General features: G+C 31.5%; 1 long non-coding RNA gene across 1 annotated transcript; it reads right to left on the reverse strand.

Moving 5' to 3' along the window:
* Positions 1 to 2,230: 2,230 nt before the first annotated feature.
* Positions 2,231 to 3,735, reverse strand: LOC117181833. Its single transcript, XR_004468182.1, has 3 exons — positions 3,625 to 3,735; positions 2,750 to 3,190; positions 2,231 to 2,684 (listed from the first exon to the last, which is right to left on the reverse strand). It is a non-coding gene; the product is annotated as an uncharacterized LOC117181833 (long non-coding RNA).
* Between the last annotated feature and the right edge of the window lie 3,650 nt (positions 3,736 to 7,385).

Raw genomic sequence — 7,385 nt, forward strand, 5'->3', positions numbered from 1 at the left:
AATGTTTTCATGTAATAAATAAGTCACGAAATTCTGTTTTCAAATAATTTTTTACATTCTCATTCCTGAGAATGTAATGTAATCGTCCAAATTTTCTATCTCTGGTTTTTAACGGATCTTCACGTTTCGGCACTCACAGAATCCGAAAATCATACAATTTCATCGGTGTCTGTCTGTCAGTATGTATGATTACCTGAATGTTGTAGTCACGCTAACTTTTGAAGGATTTGCCCAATCGAGTCCGCATTTGATACTCTTCTGAAGGTACCCAAAATGAAGGCTAAGTTCATTAAACATAAATTTCAAACAAAAATTAAAAAATTGGAAGCATTTTCAAAATTTTGAATTTTTTTTTAATTTTAAAATTTTTTGTCTAAGTTTCTTATAGATAGATGTAAGACTTGCAAATTATCTAAATAAAAATTTTTATTTTTATGAAAATTAGAAAAGTTATATACTTCTCAAAAATTTGAAAATTTTCAAAAATGATAAAAAATAATTTTTTTCATAGGTCCAAAAGTCTTATTCAAAATTTTCACAAGATTCCAAATATATTTCAAAACTATTCTAGCCGATTTTTTCGATTAGCCCAAAATTTAAAAAATTATAGCATTTTCAAAATTTTCAAATTTTGTTTCTTAATATTAAAAACATTTTTGTCAAAGTTCTTTATAGATGGGTAAAACACTTACAAATTATCTAAATAAAATGTTTAATTTTGATGAAAATTAAAAAAGTTATATATTTTTCAAAATTCAAAAAATAGAAAATTTTTTTTTTCATATATCTAAAATTATCACTAGATACCAAATATATTTCAAAACTATTCTAGCCGAATTTTTTTATTAGACCAAAATTTTTAAAATTAGAGCAATGATTATTATCGCCATGAGAATATAATCGTCAAGGCCGTAGGTACTTTGAGAACCTTCTTTAATGACAAATTTAAAAAAAGTGTTCAGCTTCACTTGAGAAATGGGAAAATGATTCAAAAACCACAGCAGGGCCCTATTAGGATCAGGAAAAATAAAATGTGAACATTATTTTGCAATATCAGAATAAGCAGTACCAGACCAAGGTACATACAAAAAAATTGTAATAGACATGTGATATAATATTTTTTAACATAGAATGTAGAAAATTTCCCATTGTGGTCTGTGCATGAATGTGGAGGGTAATGCAAAGACCGAGCGCGGAGCGCGAGATAAATATATTATCGAGCGCCCTAGGCGCGCTCAAACTAGCGAGCGTCTTGCCGTCAAAACGAAGATAGTGAGTTTCTTTACGCAAACAGCAGACTTGGCTTAACCCATTTTTCCCTCTCGACGGATTGTTCGTCTTGGCGCACGAAGTATTTCCTAAATTAATTTTTTTACGTAAAAAAGTCGTGTCTACTAAAATTTATATTTTTTTTCGAAGATCCAAATTTAAAAAAAAGGTTTGAAAGTGTAAAATTAAAAATGTAAAGCATTAACAAAATTCTGAATTTAAGAATCAAACCTTAAACAATTAAAAATTTTAACATTGAGATTTAATTTGGTTTGGAATATAAGGGTTTAATATCGTAAAATTGACAACTGTAAGCCTTTTAACTTGATTCGACTAAAAGTTATTGGTCTCCAAAGTCTGATAATACCCACAAACAAACATTTATAGGTATATTTAAAGTAAGTAAAACTTTGTGAGCATTAAAATAATAAATTTAGAACATTTTTAAAACGGTACGTGCAATTTCCTTACAATAATGCGAAACTTAAAAAAATAAAATGATAATATTTGAATAAATATAAATAGTTGAAATAATAAAATCGAATAAGCAATTACTTATTACAAAAATTGTTCACATGTGTGACATTCCCTTGAAAAAACAGCTGAAGACAATAATACCAGTTTCTTAATTTGTTCGAAATTTGTCGTTAGTGCACTTAATAAAAAATATTTAATTGCATCTAGCCAATCCCTACTATTATTCTAAATACTATATTAAAAATCACAAAATTTTCAGTGTCTCGGTTCGTATAGATGTACTAAACAAAAAGGTAAAGATTACAATCATATTAATTTTCGTAAATACGAGGAACTGCTCATTATTTTAAATAGTATTAAATCACAGTTTTTCTAAATTAGAATGTCTGGATGCTATAATAAAGTCGTTTTATATTCTTATTTTAAGGATAAAAATAATTTAATCACGAAGTGAATTTTTTAGGGTAAAAATGAGAAACAGAAACAAAATATATATTTATTTAATGCAGCCCACCTTTAAGATGTAGATTTTTTTACATAAATAGATGTGTTGTACATAAAAAAAGAACAAAATTAAAAATGCTTGAAATTAGGAAAGCGTCTTTTTACATGAAAATAAATGATTTTGAACATTAAAAAATTAGTTGCATTTTTCATGTAAAACATGTTGCAGTAATTGCACCTAAAACCATCTGTCCCATCTTGACTTACAGCCACAAAAAATTTCCAGACATCACCTTTTCGTTAAGGCGTTTCCCCATGGAGAATATACATAAGGAGACTAAACTAGTGGAACTGAAAATGAGCACTTTTCTGTTGCTAGAATTAAGCACACAAAGGGGTGCAAAATCACACTTACGCATAGGTCAAAACTTCCCGAGCGTGGCCTGCCAACCGCACTTGAAAAAAATATGGCCGCCGATCTCGAAATCATCATCCTGAAATAAATTGCATATAATATTATACGTCAAGACAAAATGGATATTCGCAAATGAAACCATACCTTCATCGGAATAGCGTTCCGTTTTAAACTTTTCTCTGTATCCGGTGGATTGTTCCATCCGGCATTTTCTTTCAAAGAATTTTTCTACATCTTCGCTCGAAAATTTATTTCGCAAAGAACATCTGTCTCAGGGTTATCAAAAGAGCTTTTTCCCACTCACTTTTTAGATTCATATCCTGCAATGTAATTAAGTTTGAAACTCAGAAATACGTATATCTTGCTGTGAATTATTAATTATTTATTTGTTCAAGTGACCTGTCAAAACATAACAATGGAGGCGGTCACATTTTTTTTATGTGCAGTTGGCACGCCAAGCTCGGGAAGTTTTGAACTATACGTGTGACTTTGCACATGCGTGTGTACTTCTGGCAACAGAAAAGTGGCCGTCTTTGATAAAGTCCAAATGGACCGGTAACGCTTTATGGAGAACTGAAAGGAGCTCTAGAGAGAGAAAAAATATACAAAATGTAGACCTGCCTTTCTCTATTTCAGGACTCTGTCAAGTGAATTGGTGGTCCCGGATATTGTTTAAATATTCTGTACGGTTAATTAAAAAAAAAAGGTAAACAATACATTAGAAATTTGTAGTTATAATAAATTGAATTTTAACGAATATTCATGTAAAATAACCTGTTTAAAATAGATTTTTTTTTAAACTTGGTGACCTTAAATTCTTTTTGAAATTGGATTGAAAATGCTACAATAATAATCGTTTTGTGAATTCAAAAATATTGTAAAAACTGTCAAAAATTTGAACAATATTTCTATAACATAAAAAATAACCATTTGTATTGCATAGGTACAAAACTACATATTTTGAGGTTTTTTTTTGTTGTGACATTTTTTATTTTACTATATTCAATAACTTTACTTACGTATGAAAACATATACCCACGTAAACGTCTTGACAGCGCCCATAAACTACACAGACTGCCACCATTGTTTATGTTTATGTGCAATAATTGATAAATAAATCAATTCTGAAGTGCGATAAACGTCACATTATTGGAGCACTCGCGACACAAACCACGGTCCTGTGCTGCGCCAAACTTCACCCAACGAAAATATTCTCGACCCATTACAGTTCTCCCCACAGCATTACCGGTCCATTTCTATATGTCGATGAATTAGCCCTGTGCATCTCTCCATATTTCAGATCTTAACTTGACCCCGTAACTGTCCTAACTTGATTAGTTCCTAATATCTCCAGCGCAGCACTAGTTGTCCCATCACTCCCTGTTTTTACATAGAGAGCAATGGGACTAAATCACTTTTTAAATTTTTTAGTAAACAAGATGTTATTTCCATGCAAAAAAATCTTGAAATTAAAACAATGTTACTCCTTTAATATTTCAAAATACTCTTCGAATCATTCTGTATGAATGTTAAACACAAAATATGATTTATATGATCGTACAATAAACCCGTCATAGTGGAATATATCTTAGATTTGAATTTGAATGAAAAGTAAAATATGATTCTTAAATTTATTGTCGAAAACAAATTAACAATATTATTAATCGAATGTAAAAAAAATCCCGCAGAAAAATTTGAATTGTACTAAGTTTAAACTTACCACGTGAATACTGTCGCTTATGAATATATAATGGATATAATGTATTTCTAATCGAATTTAAGGTATTATACGGATAAAATTGTTTTCTGCGAATTTTTTTGAAATTAGGACTGTAGATTTATCAGAGCGTTATCTAAAGTTTGGTCGAGTTAGGAAAGAGCTGACCATTTAGAAGTTGAGATAAGTAAAATCCAAAATTGCATCTTATGCACCTAAGGCCTATCGCAAGGTATTGGAAATATAACATATTTTAGCATAACGCCTAAACGGTTCTGACATTTTTTTTTAAAAACAGAAACAAAGTAGAAAGACGCGATACAGAGATTCTGTGAAAATTTCAATGTTTTTATCCATTTCGTTTATGAAGTAGAGCCTTGAAATTATGAAAGAACAGAGAGGTCCGATAGGTTTCTGAATTCATCCGTGTAATACCTTAACCAAATTTACATTTGAAACCATTTTATTTAATAATTAGTGAAAAATAAATTTCTTTAATTACTCTTTTATTATTGTATCCTTTTAAGTCTTTAAAACAAATGTGTTAAAACGTTGATTATATTTACATCTTGAACGTTACCAAATTTATTGGATGACGTTTTATATCATGTTTTCCATAAGCATTTATATACATCGTTTGGAAAATTGTTTTGAAATATAAAAACAGTATAATCCTTTTCAATCAAATTTTTTTTGTACGAAAATAACATTTTGTTCAACAAAAAATAAAAAAAGTAGTCTACTCCCATTGCTTTTAAAATACAAAGACAGGGACAATGGGACATCTAGCGCCGTGCTGAAGATATTAGGAACTAATCAACTTAGGACACTAAGGAATCTCCATTTTGTTTTTAGATGCAGTGGGCTGTTCATAATGGAAATGGTTGGCTAATGAAAGGAAGGTTGTCGTTGCAAAGCACTTGACGGAAGTAGCAGTGGGACTCAGATGTCGTTTCGAAAATCGAACGGATCTCTTCTTCTAACGTGTGGACATAGAAAGAGAAGTTAGTTCGAAACTTTCCGTATACGTAAAGTTTCGAATTGTAACTTACGTATACAAGAAGGAAGTCATATTCTCGAGCACTCTTTGAATTTGCAATTCGGGTTGATCGGCAATCACCCACCTCATCTCTGGGCAAACCATCCACATATAGAAATTGCCCGGTAACGCTTTGGGGGGAACGGAAATGGGCTCTACAGAGAGAAAAAACACATCAGATGTAACCTGCCTTTATCTATTCCAAGACTGTGACAAGTAAATCGGTGGCCCGGGTATTGCCTAAATATTCTATACGGTTAATTAAAAAGAAATCTTAAAAAATACATTAGAAATTTGTAGTTATACTAAATTTAAATTTTAAAAACATTCATGTAAGATAACCTGTTTCAATTAGCTTATTAGAAAAACTTGGAAACCTAAAATTCTTCTTAAAATTGGATTGAAAATGCTACAATAATAATCGTTTTACGAGTTCAAAAATAATGTAAAAACTGTCAAAAATTTGAAAAATAGTGTCATACAATTTGTCAATCATTAAAATTATGTGTAGCCTGAAATCAAAAAGTGTGCAAGGAAAAACTAACTTTATTTTTTAACAAAAATTTCCAGTTTTCTAAGCTTATATTTTAAAACTATTAAAAATTAACTTTAATGTTTATTTAAAATGTTATTATTTAATCGACAAATGATCAAAATTCGATTTAATTATTCCCACATTTTATCGCTTCTTCACTTAAATGGTAACTAAACTAGTAGAACGCAATAAGAAAATCAAATCATTTTTGGTTATGAAATTTCTTTATTTGCGATTAAAAAGTCTGCTTTTAAATTTTTTGTTAAAAATTTCATTATTTGGTTCAAAATTTAATAAGTTTGTTCAAAATTCTTCAATTTTGTTCAAGAGTCATTCTTCTTGGTTAATTCGAATTTTTGCTTATAAGAATTTGCGGTGAAATGCACGCTGCAAAGTCTTCAATGCTTTACCACTCTTTCTCTAGGCAAATTCATTGCGGAACACCAGGCATCCATTCTGTTCTCATCATTTAATGAGAACCTAGCAAAAAAATAACATAAAAATGCAATTGACAATATTTCTATAATATAAAACATAACCATTTGCATTACATAGGTACAATACTTAATATTTTGAGGTTTTGTTTTTGTTGTAATATTGTTTATTTTACTATATTCAATAACGTTACTTACGCATGAAAACATATCCCCATATAAACATCTTTACAACGCCCACAAATTACACAGGCTACCACCACTTTTAATACTTATTTATAATAAATTATAAATAAATAAATTCTAAAAAGTAAAATAAACGTCACATTATTGGGACACTCGCGACGCAAACTCCGCTCCTGTGCTGTACCAAACTTAACCCAACGAAAATATTTTCGACCAATCAGCTTTATATAGAAAGAGACACGTCTAAATCTTATATGTTTGTTCTCTCTCTCTAGAGGCTATTACCGTTCACCCCACAGCGTTACCGGTCCACTTCTATCTGTCGATGGGCCAAACTCAAACTGCGCGGTGATACTAACAAAATGGTGAAGCTAAGCGTTTGCGTGACTTGAACGAAACGGGGCTTTCAAGTGACTATTTCTTCTTCTTCTTCTTTGGGGATTTTTCTTAGCTCTAGGACTGTAGGGGTTTCCAGGTTACCTCTGTGGTCATCCCTTGCTGATAAAAGCGAGACGTATCTGGCCATTGCAATAAGTGTCCTCGGGTTGCGGATAGAGCGTCCCTGTACCAAGTGTTTCTGCTGAGTATGGTTACAAAAATAAATAGGCTGTCGCGGACAATTGTCCAGGGGTGGTCCCGAAGGAATTAACCCCCAAGCGGAGGTGTGAAAACCGTGCCGAAAGCTGAGTGGCACCTGGGTGAGGTGTCTAGAACGGTGACTCCGGGATACCGGGCGACCTCTCAGAGTACGCAGCCTTATCCTTGCATGTGGGGCTCTACAAGGATGGACGAACCCCTTTCCTTAGCTTCTCGTGGGAACAAAAATGACAACACCAAACATAGTTGTACTAAGTGCGGTTCAAAACAAC

This window comes from Belonocnema kinseyi, chromosome 10 (genome assembly GCF_010883055.1).
Source record: "Belonocnema kinseyi isolate 2016_QV_RU_SX_M_011 chromosome 10, B_treatae_v1, whole genome shotgun sequence".
Lineage (NCBI taxonomy): Eukaryota > Metazoa > Arthropoda > Insecta > Hymenoptera > Cynipidae > Belonocnema > Belonocnema kinseyi.